We start from the raw sequence: 14,801 nt of genomic DNA on the forward strand, positions 1-14,801 counted from the left end.
AGAAATTCTCAAAACACTACAATATCTCAAATAACATAATGATTATTTTTGATACACCCTGTATATCAATTTCTCTGTGTATTTCTTGTACCATTTCTGAAGCATTATCAACTGACTCAGTTAACTGTTCTACATGTTCATCTCTAATTTTAATTCCATCATCTTTAATTTTATTTAAATTTTATAAGTGTGTTATTTGGCTTTGATGCATTTCTTTTATTTTGTATTCTCCATGTTCACAAATTGATGGCAGTACCTTGTTTGTAACCCATTTTTTTAAATGTTTGATTTCTTACTTTTGTAATTTTAAAATTAAATTATAGAGGACACCTTCATTAATGAAAATAGTTGATTTTTCATTTCCTTCCAACACCTCCAACATGGAAGGGTTTAACATTTCTAATGTAATAGTATCTGTTTTGTCAAAATGTTTAAAGGCATTGTCTATTTTATTATAATTTGAAAGTTTAGTTACATCTTTAGCTTTAAACCATTGTGTATTCTCTTCATCAATAATAACAAACACTCAGTTATTATTATATATGAGCTTTTCAGTGACTGACTCACAGTTAATAACAATAATTTTTATTAGAAATAGATATATTTTAATCTTATAATATTTTAAATGTATACAAATGGAGGTACTTCTATTATTACTGTTTGCAAAAATAGTAGTAAGAAATAAAAAGGCCAAGGCAATGAAATATTTAAATGATTTAGGGAAAAACTCAAGTGTGTGATGTTGTATTTAGAGCAGCATTAATGATATTTCAGGACACATGTGGTCTTGAAATAACTGATGAACTAATTGAAGTAACTTAAAAATTTATGCGTAAAGCTAGATGTGGTGTAAAAGATATACATACTAACTATAGAACTAGTATATTATATAAATTGAAAAGGAAAAATGTAGAATGATATTATAAAGATCAAACTAAAAAGATATTACAAGTAACAAAGGCAGCATTTTATTTATGGCAACAGTATATTGACATTCAGTTTCATGAAGATAGCACTAATCCTGATATTTTAATTACGAATAAAAGACGAATGCATAGTTATGAAATATATGGTCACTCTTGTCCAAAGGATCTAGATGGAAAAAGTAATGCGTTAGGTCATGATTTTTTTCCAAATATGAATAATAATCCAATGGAAATACATGAGTGATAAAGAGTTGTGGTACTTGGAGATTTGTGGGAAACACCAAAAGATAAAATAAATCTATTTGAAGTTCTAGTTCATGAAATTGATCTTGCATCAGGTCTACAGCACACTGATGTTTATGGAGCAATAATGTATCATTACTATAATGGCTTAAATTAAGAATTATTAATGCTACTGAATGCTTGTATATTAAAGCAAGAGCAGTACAACCAACTATACCAAAAACTATATCAGTTATATGTCTGAACCAAACCAATGATGTAAGTCTTTTTATCACTTACTATTTGTGGATGGAGTGGTATATACTGTATTTTTTATCACAAGTGGGTGTGAATAGGTATAGATATGAAATCACAATTAATAACTAAATGGTTAATGCTCTTATCTCAAGATTTACAAAAAAATAGATGGAATATATCAAAGATCCTGTGGTGTAGATGTGTTATTTGTTGATATGATATATATGCTGAATTTTCATACATTACAATTAATTTAAGGATAGCCTAAGTCAACATCTAGTACAGGATTATGTAAACAATTTTTTAACAAATGGTGTAGTCAGCACATATACAGGAAGAACAATTATAATCATTACCAGTAATTTACTTTTCCATGTGGAAATAGATGAATGTGATTTTCAGTATAAAACATTAGGAGTTATAAGTTAGAGAATTTCCAGGAGTGCCTCATGGAATGTATTCTGCATTTAGGTACATTAATGGATTACTGTATTTTTTTCAAGAATGATGCTTTCTATGAATATCGTGAATTCACAAAAAAGCAGTTAGCGCTGGTATAAGAGATCTATCACTATTTGGTATCATTTGACATCAATTCCAGAGGTAATGACTGTATTAAAAAATACAATAAAAAACTAGAAAATATAAATTTTTAAATTTTCTAATAAAAAGTTTTCTACATAAATAGAAGACAAATTGTGTAAATATTGCAAAACTGAGAAGTCAATTGATAAGTTTACTTCACAGAGATACACAAAAGATGGTTATGGAATGATATGGGGGTGATGTATAAATGAATATCATATAACTAAAAACAAAGATGATGTGACTTACCAAACGAAAGCGCTGGCAGGTTGATAGACACACAAAAGAGTCAAAGATTTACTTTCCTACACTCGTACTCTCTGCTGGAAATATCACTTTGCTACGAAGAAAAATAAACCCACTTCCAAACCATGAATATCATATAAGTTTTACAATAGTAAAAGAATTCCTTGTGTTTGTGGAAAAAATGTTTCTGATTGATGATATAAAAATCACTTACAATGAATTCCTAATGAACATTTGAAAATATTGATGTGAATGAAAAATGATGAACAACAGACTGAGACCAATAACATACAAAAAAGTGTTGATCTTCAAGAAATCAAACATCAGATTTTTTTAACCCAAACCCATCATGTAAAAACAAACAACAAAAAATATAAAAGATGTACTGGAGGATATACCAAAACTAAGAAATCTGGCTCAGCCTTATTTAAAATTCCTTAATAATTTTTTTCATTGAATAATAAGTTAAAATGTATCAATTCATGACTGACAAACTTCCTGATTATTGTAGAAGAAATAATTTAATTGGATACAGTAAATTAAATAAAGCTAATCTAATTATATTTATTAATAGACATCAGAGTAGAAATATTTGTTTTTGTTTTTGTTACTATCAAATACAGTAATAGACACTATACAGATCCTGTTGTATATAGAGTACCAAATTGTCATATAAAATTCATCAAATGTATGAAAGAAGAGGTTGAAGAAGTTGGAAGAATTTATTCTGAAACTGAAGAAATGAGACCATTGACATCTGCAGAAGAATCAAGACTTAAAAGATCTAATATATGAATATTCTGTAGATGGCATTACACAAAAAAATAATAAAACAGTTCTCCATCACGACCATTTTACTGGAAAATATATAAATCCATTATGTAATAATTGTAATCTAAAACCAAAAAATCTTAAGTTTTGTACCAATTTATTTCCATAATCTGTCATAGTTGATTCTCATTTGTTTGTAAAAGAACTTGTTTATGATAGAAAGGATGTAGATTTAATACCAAATAATTAAGACAGATACATTAGTTTAGGAAAGAAAACAGAAATTTTGAAATTGACATTTACTGACATGTTTAAATTCATGCCTTCAAGCCTTGACAAACTTTCATTAAATTTGAAAAAAAAGGTTCAAATGAAAAATACTAAAAAGTTTTTTTCCAGAAAATCTATTCAATCTCGTAATTAAAAAAGACATCTACCCCCCATGGTTATATGAATAGTTGGAAGAAATTTGAAGAAACACAGATTCCACCAAGAGAAGAATTTTACAATAAACTGAATGACCATGTAATAAGTTATGAAGATTATAAACATGCAAAGTTCATTTGGAAAAAATTTAATATCTAAAATCATGATGAATGTCATGATCTTTATCTTAAAACTGATCTCTTGTTATTGGCTGATGTATTCAGAAATTTTAGAAAAACATGTATGAAAACATGTGACTTAGATCCATCTTATTATTATACAGTACCTGGTTTATCCTTGATGGGATGTTAAAAATGACTGATCAACCACTTGAATTTTTATCCAATTATGATATGATTTTATGGTTGAAACAGGGATAAGAGGTTATATATCCCAAAGTTGTAAAATATATGTTAAAGTGAATAGTAAATATATGGAAGAGTATGATGTTAAAAATGTTTCAATTTATTTAGTTTTTTTGGATGCAAATAATTTATATGGTTATGCTATGAGTCAATGTTTACCATATGGTGGATCTGAATGGGAGACTCAAATAATTCCAATTTTACAAAAAAAGGTGAGATTTTGAATACTTTTGTAATTTGATATATATTTGAAGCAGACATAGAGTATCCATAAGAATTCCATGGTTTATGTAAAGATTTACCACTTGCTCCGAAAATAAAATTGTGCCAGGAACTAAGGAAAGTAAGTCATTGACTATTCTGGAAGACAAGCATAATTATGTAGATCACTATAGAAATCTTAAACAGTATCTATCTCTAGGAATGAAGATAACAAAATTACAGAGAGTTTTAAAATTTAAACACTTTGAGAGGTTAAATAAATATATAGATTTGGACACAGTGTGGCATCGATAGTTCGTATCGACCACAAAACTTAATATCTGTGAACTCTTAAGTGCTCTGTCGAGCCTCCATCTTAACTTAACTTTAGTCAGTTCTTTGTTATACTTCATTCTGTATAGACACAGTGTCAAGTGTAAATATGTACGAGCTACAACATATATGGGAATTAAGTTTTCTATATCCTGATTATTGATTCCATTCCCATAGTGGTGACCCCACAGTTCGCTCTTGTTTCGTGTCTTCTGCACCATTGTTTATGCAACAGGTTATATGCACTATGCAAGGACCATGCCAAACAATGCCTTGTTCGAAGCTGTGGAAGCACAACTCCACTCACTGAGTTTCGTCGTTCCTTTGCCTACGGCATATTCAACATTTATGCACAATGATTCACATTCTCAACCAATGCCGTGTGCTAACCTCATTAGTTTTCAACAGTCGACAACTACGCTGTTAGAGCGAACAATGGACTCAGGCTTCACGTCACTGGATTATGCCCATCCAACAGTGAAATGTGAACTGAACAATATTTCGAATTGTCTCTCTTTAAATCGAGTGTTTCAAGAACAAAGTGATCTCCATTTGAACACGTGTTTTGCCACCAACCAGCATGCTACATCAACTACTGTTGGGCCATGTGCAACGCTGCCATTACTACAAACCACACTGGATCTGTTCTGTGCACGTGGTGTTCCAGTTGTGTCCAATTTACATGCACAATTCAGTGTTTCGCGTAACATGGGTCCCTTACCTCGCCTCAGCGGCCTGTCACATGCACTACAGGCATGTTAAGCATAAGATAGTTTCCATGCTGGTGGCATCCCCCCCCCCCCCCCACCCGCACTTACGAGAGTCACCGTTTCCAGTCGCTCAAGCACCTGCCAGAGCACCGCCTGTATCTGCCAGGCCGGTCTCTCACCCTGTTCCAGAAGCAGGTCGTTTCCATACAGCATTCTTCACTCACAGTCCAGTTTCCGGCTCCCCTCATGTGCCATCCATCCGCCTGTTTCCACGGTACCGTCCGTGCCTGCCGTGCCATATTTTCGTGACACACAGTCAACTATGACAGCTGCTACTACTATGGATTCGCTTGCCTGGTGTAAATCCGGGCCTACAGCGCCAGCCTCTAACTTAACCTCAGTTCAGCCGCTACCCCAGGAGACACCAAAGCCACCATTGTCACCCCCTCTTGGCTGCCTGCTGAAGCTACTGCCCTTAAACAAGGACAACCCAGCATTGTGGTTCACGCTCATTGAGCATCTGTTCGAGTTACTACATGTGTCTGATGACAACTCAAAGTTTCTCTGCCTTGTCACAAGCCTCCATGACCACTCGGATTTGATTTGTGACCTGCTCTTTTCGCTGCTGGCTGCATCAAAATATGAGTTTGCAAAGAAGACTATAATGGAACGACTAGCCACCTCACCACAAGAGTTAATTATCAAGATTCTCTACAAGGAGCACCTGGGGGAACGCACCCCCTCACAAGTCTGGCACCACCTTCGATTGCTCGTGAATGAGCACACCATGTCTGACGCCACGCTATGGGCCGTGTGGTATGCCAAGCTACCTACTGATCTATAGATCCATCTGTTACCACACTAGTTCAAGTCTATCAGCTCCCGCCTATGCATCGCTGACCAGTTGTATTTGCTGCTGCGGCAACATCAGCTGGTTCATTCCACACTTTTCATCGGCACAGCCACCCCTGCATACCGACCGTTGGCCGGCAGACACAGGGCTCATTCTGCCGTCACCTCATCTGCTTCTCCTGGCAGCGTTGGTTCACTCTCTCTGCTGACTGAGCACTCCAGGATCGCCCAACCACCCTACTCATCCTAAGACTCGGCACCAGGATGTTAACCAATCTTATGTGCAGTTCTCAGTTTCTTCCATCACTGATGGAACGACACACCAGATAGTTACCACTGCTGGCCCTCCTGTTAGACATAAGGTCTGACACCCCAACCCTATCAAGTTGGGCACGGCCCAGCAGCAGATTAATGAACTTTTGGCGGCAGGTGTTCTGCAACCTTCAGACAGCAACTGGTCTTCACGAATCCATCTCATCCCCAAACATGACAGATCTTTCTGAATGTGCAGCGATTACAGATGCTTAAACGCTCGTACTGTCATGGACAATTACCCAGTGCTGAACATCAATGACTTCACTCACATGTCATTGGGCACCAAAATTTTCAGTGTTATTGACTGTAAACGAGCCTACCACCAGATTCCAGTGGCGCTGGAAGACATTCCTAAGATGGATATTATCACACCGCTTGGTTTATTCCAGTACCACTTCATGCTGTTCAGCCTAAAGAATGCGGCGCAAATGTGGCAACGGTTCATTGACTCTATCTTGTGACAGTTCGATTTTTGCTTTGCTTATCTAGTCGACATTCTTGTTTTCAGCAGCTCAGCAGAGGAACATGAAAATCATCTGTCTACGGTCCTCCAGACCTTGAACTCCAACGGTTTTGAGGTCAACAAAGACAAGTTTCAGTTGCACCAGGTGTCAGTCACCTTGCTAGGTTACATTGTCTCCGCTGATGGAATACAGCCTCCCAAATCTCGTGTGCAGGCTATCACATCTCTGCCACCCCTGGCTACTTACAAAGAGCTACGCTGTTTCCTCAGCACCATCAATTACTATTGTCGCCATCTGCCTTCGCCGCCACTGTTCAGACACCGCTGACGGACGCGCTATCAGGAAAACAAACTTCCGGGATCAAACCCATCTCTTGGACTGCTCCGATGCTAGAGGCCTTCAAGGCTCTGAAGACTTCTTTAGTTCACGCTGTGACACTCACCACCTCGACCCCTCAGCTGAGTTATTCATCACTATGGACGCCAGAGACGTTGTGGTGGGGGCAGCGTTGCAACAACACAAGGACGACACAGTTTCTCCCCTTCATTTCTTCTCCAAGAAACTAGCTATGGCTCAGAGAAAATATTCTGCATTCAATAGAGCGCTTCTTGTTGTTTACGAGGCAATCAAACATTTCTGCCTCGACGTCTGGGGATGTTCATTTTTCGTCCTCACTGATCACAAACCACTGGCAGAAGCGTTGTGCAAGCTACCTGAGGACCCACGTTGAGATGTTACCACCACTTTGATGTGGTTTCTCAATTCACAACAGACGTCTGTTACATCAAGGGTGCAGATAACATTGCTGCAGATTTCTTCTCATGGATCAGTACTGTTTCTCGCATCGTTGAGCTTTCCGATCTGGCCTCCATCCAGGCTTCTGATGAAGATTCTCAGGCTTTCATACGAGACCCACAAACATCACCTGTTTTCACAAAGGCTAAATTTCCTGGCATTTCTGACGAGGTGTGGTGTGATTCTTTGACCAGCATCCTATGCCCTTTGCTCCCACCCGGGTGGCGCCGGCAGGTTTTCAACGCTCTGCATAACCTAGCCCACCCGAGCGTTCGAGCCACCACACGTCTCGTGTCAGAACATTTTGTTTGGAAGAATAGGAAACAGGACTGTCAAACCTGAGCATGCAGCTGCGCCGCTTGCCAGCACAACAAGATCAGCCACCACACCTCCCCACCTCTGGGCAAGTTCGACATTCCCGCAGGACGATTCTGTCACGTACATATTGATCTGATTGGGCCTCTTCCTCCTTCAGAGGGCCATAGATATATCTTATCAACTATCGACCGTTTGTCTTACTGGTTTGAGGCTGTCCCTCTCCCTAACATTACTGCCGAGATGGTAGCCAAGGCTTTCATTGGCCTGTGGATCACTCGCTTCTGGTGCCTGACCACTATCACCACCGATCAGGGTTGACAGTTCAAATCCTCCCTTTCCACCATCCTCTGTAATATCTGCAGTATTAAAAAAATACACATTACCACCTATTACCCACAAAGCAATGGGTTCGTGGAGAGATGGCACCACACCCTCAAGACAGCCCTTTGATGCCATGATTGTCTCTGGTCAGAAGCTCTCCCGTGGGTGCTACTTGGTCTACGCTTGACCTATAAACCCGACCTACAGGGGACTATATCCGAACTTGTTTTTGTCAAGAATCCAGTCCAGAGGAAGGATCTTCCCCCCTCACCAGATTTCATTAGCTGGGTACACACGCATTTTCAACAAACATGTTTGCACCCGCCCATCAGTCACTCACTGCCTGAGACATATGTTCCCAAGGCACTCTCTGACTGCTCCCATGTCATGTTGCATGATGATGCAGTTAGGCAGCCTCTTCAAACTCCTTATCTTGGCCGCTAGAAGGTCCTGCAGTGTGGGGACATGGCTTTTGATATCATGATTAAAGACCGCACACAACAGTTTCTCTTCATCGCCTGAAACTGGCTTTCGTCGACCCTGATGGTCTCACAACGCCACAGTCGGACTCTGCTGATGATCCATCCTTGATCAAGAATGAAGACATGCTCCCATCAACCTCACCGGACACCTCTTCCACCGAAGACTTCACCAACATTCACTGGTTTCCCGACCTCGCCCCCTGTTTCACCCTGTGCAGGTTTCACACCCTCACCTCCAATGTCGGAGACACACACACCTACTATCAGTTTGTCCTGCAGAGTGCCACCGCACCGAGTGAACAACATTTCTATAGTGACATTCGACGACTGAGTGTTCGTTCTTTTGACAGATACGAAGGTCCTGCCATTGGACGGTCTCTTACATGTCAACATTGCACACAACCTCACACTCCCATGCGGGTGTGACTGAGCATCTCTACGTGCTTTCATTTCCATGGATGGCTAAATCCACTTAAGGGCCACACATGCCTCCACCATGCCATCGACCGCCCCGCCCGCTTACTACCGGGCCGGCCACAGTGGCTGGCTGACTATGAAGTGGTCCTGCCTCTTGCCGCACCGTCTGCACAATCCACCTTGTTCGAGATGGAAGTACCTGTAGTGCGCCTGCCTACGCACACGATTTCCACCTAAGTCGACGCCCGCACACCCTCACCCTTGGACATCTGTAGTACTCCATACTGAAAGGGGGGTGGGGGGGGGGGGGGTGGAGGGGCGGGCCTGTGTGGCCTCAATAGTTCCTATCAACCACGAAACTTAATTTCTGTGAACTCTAAGTGCTCTGTCAAGTCTCCGTCTTAACTTTACTTTAGTCAGTTCTTTGTTTGTAGATTGTAGATTGTAGATTGTATTTTATTGGTCCTGTTGTCAACATAGCAGCTTATGCATAAGACATTGGACAAGTCAAGTTATAAATATAGAGGCTGAAAGTAATTTCAAGGCATACATATTTAAGCTTACAATAATACACTTTACACACAAGTATTTATATAACACATTTCATAAATTTAAATATTCTTCAATCGAATAAAAGCAGTGATGCTGTAAATATGACTTTAGAGATTTTCCAAATGTATTGACCTCAGTGATAGCTTTTATGTTTTCAGGAAGTTTGTTATAAAGCTTAACTCCCATGTGAAAAGTACCTTTTTGGCACAGTGCTGTGCTGATTTGAGTCATATGTAAGTTCCTGTTTTGTCTGGTAAAGTGCTCATGTATATCACAGTTTTTTTGTAGCCTCTGGTCCTTGCCTATTACATTTAATTTAAAGAACAAAAGGGTTTCCATAATGTATACACACGGTAATGGGGGAATACCAGATTTCTTAAACAGGGGTTTACAAGAGTCTCTAGGCTTGCACCCAAACAAGATTCTAATGGCCCTTTTTTGTAGTTTCAAAGTGCTATTAGCTATTTTAGAGTTTCCCCAGAAGGTGACCCCATATCTAAGACGAGAATGAAAGTACGCATGATATGCATTCAATACTGTTTTCTCACTACAGCATGATTTTAATGAACAAAGAAGATAACATGTTTTGCTCAGTTCTGCATTGAGACATTCAATATGCTTATTCCATCTGATGTTACTCTGCAGCCAAAGTCCTAAGAATTTGGTTTCAGTACTGTTACCAACTGGTTATACTTCAATCTGTACGGATGCAGGGTAAATATATATGAGCTACGACATATATAGAAATTAAGTTTTCTATGTACCGATTACCGATCCCATTCCCATAACAGTAATGAGGACGAAAGTGAAGAATGATTTTGAAAAAGATTTCTATAAGTTAGCGAATAATTGCCTGTTTCGTAAGACAATGGAGAACATAAGAAATAGAGTAGCTGTAAAATTAGTTTTAGATGGAGATAAATGAGTTAAACTTGTAGTGAAGCCAGACTTCAAAGGAAGAACAACATTTAATGAAAATCTCACTACTGTTCGTATGAATAAAACAAAAATTGTGTTTAATAAGCCAATTTATATTGGAATGAGTATACTTGATTTAGATAAAGAAATGATGTACGATTTTACTATAATATTATGAAGCCAAAATATGGAGGGAAAAAAATGAGAAAGGAATTAACAAATGTTTTGTTAAAAATAAAATAAGTTTAGAAGATTATAAAGATAGAAGACAATACAGAACTATGAATTCAATACAAAGAATTGAACATGAAATTTATTCAGTCAAAGTAAATAACAAGGCACTTAGCCCACATAATAAGATATATATTTCAGAAAAGAAAGTAAATACGTTGCCATATGGACATTATCTGATCAAATAATGTGTGGTTTAAATTTTATTAATAAAAATTTTTACTACATAAATGGAGCCTCTACGAATAAGCTCAACAATGCTAACAATAATAATTTGATGAGCTAAAGTAAATAGTTTGTATTACATCACCTGGCTGTGAGTATTTGAATACCAGACATGGTGAAAAATTTGTATGGGGTTTGATAATAAATTTTACCAGACAGATATTTGAAATTAATTATTGGTTGGGATTTTCAGTTTCTTGAGGATGGAAGTATTAATCTAAGATATAAAGGAAGGAAAAAAATTTAGAAATAATGATAATGAATTTAATGGCCTAGAATTTCTTAATTTGAGAAATTTATTTTTTCCTATTCAAGAATTTCATAACAATAAGTATTGAAAAGGTGGATATCAAAAAAAAAAAAAAAAAAAAAAAAAAAAAAAAAACCAGTTCATTTTAGCCTACGTCTGCTAAAAAGATAATAAATGGAATATATTTCCCTTATTTTCTTAAACTAAATTTTTTTTCTGAAAAAGGGCATGCAGGAAAAAACATCCTCCTCATTTTTTTTCTCTTAATTTTATTCACTTTTATAATAAAATTTATATTTTTTAAAATTATTATATGAGAAAAATGTGAGCCAGAAATGAAAACTTAGGACAGCAGAATAAAATTGTAGGTTTGGGCTAATTTATTTAAACATATGATAACTTTTTTACAAGATGAAAAAAATTGTCAGGAAAGGTGATGAATCTGATGCATCTCAAAATAAGGGTTTTGTTCGTCAGGTAATTCAGTTTAATGTGGAGCAGGATAAAGATCTTCAAGTTCACCTCAGTCAAGCATCTGAGTTCAAAGGAATTTCTAAGACTGTTTAGACCAAACTACTGCAATGCCTATTGGTAGAGTGTGAGAATATTCAGTGTGATACACATTGCTGACGTGTGTTCCAAATCATAATTGGTGAAAGATGTGTCTCTGAATGTAATGATAATAATATATATTTAGTTATAAAAAATGGTTCAAATGGCTCTGAGCACTATGCGACTTAACTCCTGAGGTCATCAGTCACCTATAACTTAGAACTTATTAAACCTAACTAACCTAAGGACATCACACAGATCCATGCCCGAGGCAGGATTCGAACCTGCGACCGTGGTGGTCGCTCGGTTCCAGACTATAGCGCCTAGAACCGCACGGCCACTCCGGCCGGCATTTAGTTATACCCACCTTGCTTACATTATTGGAACACTCCCTATTACCTGTTTAGGAACATTGTCTAAGTGGTGACCCCAACAATTCACAATGACCACATACAAGGTAATTTTCAAATGGATACTACACAAGGACAATATGACCCTCGGATAATTGTCATGTGCCAAAATTCACATGCCATGGTAATGCTGTCTGTTCTGGACAGTGCACTGAGTCTCAATCAACTCTTCAACATCAACTGTGTACGTGCTGTGCTTCAGCACTGTGGTCTGTCTTAGTGCAATAGTCCTGAACATGTTATTTATTTATTTAATCGTATGGCTAGGGCCCCCCATTGGGCAGACTGTTCACCAAGTGCCCATCTTTCAATTTGATGCCTACAGTCAATGAGGCTGATAGGATGATGAAGATGATGATGATGATGATGATGATGATGACAGCACATACCCAGTCCCTGGGTGGGGAAAATTCCCCAACCCAGCCGGGAATCAAACCCGGGCCCAGAGGACTGACAATTTGTCACGCTGACCGTTCAGCTACCGGGGGCAGATGGCCCTGAACAAGTGAAAGCAACAGATGGTTTACTGTGGGATCTCAATGCCATTCCCATCTTGCAGAAACATGAGGTAGCAGCTGAATGGCAGAATTCCCTCTGCTTGGATTCAAATTAGTTGACCCCTATTTGATGCATTCCATGGACTGTGAGACAATTAGATCAAGAACATTCCAATAAACACTGACAATGCAGTCATACCATTGGCAACAATGCTGGCAGTCATGTGCTACAGTCTTAGCCCCAGCATGCTTTCTTCCTTTCTCTGGCCAAACCCAAGTGACTTTGTCCTACTGCTTCTGACTCTGACATCACTGCACCTGGCTGTAATTATGTCCTTCATGTGACGCTAACAAACCCACTGTGCTCACAGTGGGACAGAATATCCCAAACTGCACCATGCATGACCCAGTGCAGAACATCACCAACCCTGTGTTGCTCACACAGCCGTAATACACTGTTGACCTCACCTTGCTCAAGCCTATGCAGAACATTGTCAACCTTGTCATGCCCGCACAGCCATCAGAAGTGCTCAATCATGCCACATCTGAGCAGAGCCACTTCTGCCAACATCATGCAACATATGTCACCATCACCGTTCAGCAGTGACATCCACCCAGCCAAAAAACCACACACTGAGCAACCATGCACCATGTGCCACCACATCACATCCACATGGAAGCAAACTGATGACAATGCCCATGACTGCTGTCTGTCTGGTGACTACTTGATAGTGTTCATAATTGGCTCACCAATCCGACAAGGCTGGTTACTGGGCTTCTTATAAGATTTTGCTACAGATTCACTACAGTGGATGCATACCCATCAAATGGAACTTGTGCTGCACTTAAATGTGTTGCATGGATCATCTGTGTATTCCGTGCCACACATGGTTACTGGACTTTCACCCACTCCAAACCTGTCCTCACGGCTGATCATACCATGTGCATTTCCAAGAATCGTGTTTTCAACCATGCCACCTGCTTCATTCCCTCCAACAAATCCCTTTTTGGCAGGCATAAGAGCTGCCTTCAACCCTCTACCACTTGATGGCTCATCGACAAAGGACAAATCTACAGCACTACAAGTGCACAAGGCTGACAGATCATTGATCACAGTATGCAGATACATGACTCGTCACCTCACATTGACATTCTCTGTTAAAGACACCATAAAACCAGAACACAGGATGGTCTTTTTATGCTATTTACACATCTACCCCGATGTTCAACATGCTGTGCACCTGCATATTGACATGAGGCTGCTGCATCCCAGGACCTGTCACCCTCATGCCTCCATCCCTGTCTTATACTTTGACCATTCAAGGCGAACAACAGAAAGACAATCATACATCTGTGACATACCCAAGAATTGTGCCTCCTCAGATGCACCCCATACAAAGAACACAATGCTCCTATAATGTAATAAGGACATATCAACTGTCCTCATCTTGGCACACTAGCAGTTTACTGCCTTGATTCACAACTGTCATGATGACAAGAGTGGGATGGCACCTTGGAGCTGGTGTTTAGTCAAGGCTACAGAGTGGGATCAGTACCAAGTGCAAAAGATGTCGACATACAGCGAATGGTGACCAGTGATCTGGCAGAAGTCATTAGCCCATTGATGGCACTGCAGATGAGTGTGACACTCAGCATGGAGTTCTATGGGGTGTCGTTCTCTTCGAACCATGGAAAGCTAAGAGAAGTACCAACTCTAACCCAGAACAGTCAGTGGGATAACAACTGACGAATAAAAATTTGTAGAGAGTCTTGAAATTCCCATTTGTGGAGGTAAATAAAATATGATGGCACCAGCCAATGTCACATACATTATGTAGGTCAACAAGGACTGTAATAATGCGTTGGTATTTAGAAAAAGCCTCTTGGACTGCTGTTTGCAACCTAGCCAGATGGTCAGTTGTGGATCATATCTCTTGGAAACCACACTGATAGGGGGATAAAAGTCCCCACAATTTGAGAATCCATTACAAATGTCTGGCAGACAAGCTTTCAAGCATTTGCAAGATGTTCAGCAAGAGCTGATGTGTCAGTACAGAGACCATCCTGGAAAAAGAGGTCCAGTACAGATGTGGATCTATGGTGGCCCAGAAGACTACAGAGCTTGGCCCAGACCTGGGATGAAGAGGCATACGTGGCCA

The 14,801-nt window shown here is 39.1% G+C and overlaps 1 long non-coding RNA gene across 1 annotated transcript in view; it reads right to left on the reverse strand.

Moving 5' to 3' along the window:
- The window catches only part of LOC126174923 (uncharacterized), a 51,385-nt gene that overhangs the window by 8,223 nt on the left and 28,361 nt on the right, over positions 1-14,801 (reverse strand). The window lies entirely within an intron of this gene.

This window comes from Schistocerca cancellata, chromosome 3, assembly GCF_023864275.1.
Source record: "Schistocerca cancellata isolate TAMUIC-IGC-003103 chromosome 3, iqSchCanc2.1, whole genome shotgun sequence".
Lineage (NCBI taxonomy): Eukaryota > Metazoa > Arthropoda > Insecta > Orthoptera > Acrididae > Schistocerca > Schistocerca cancellata.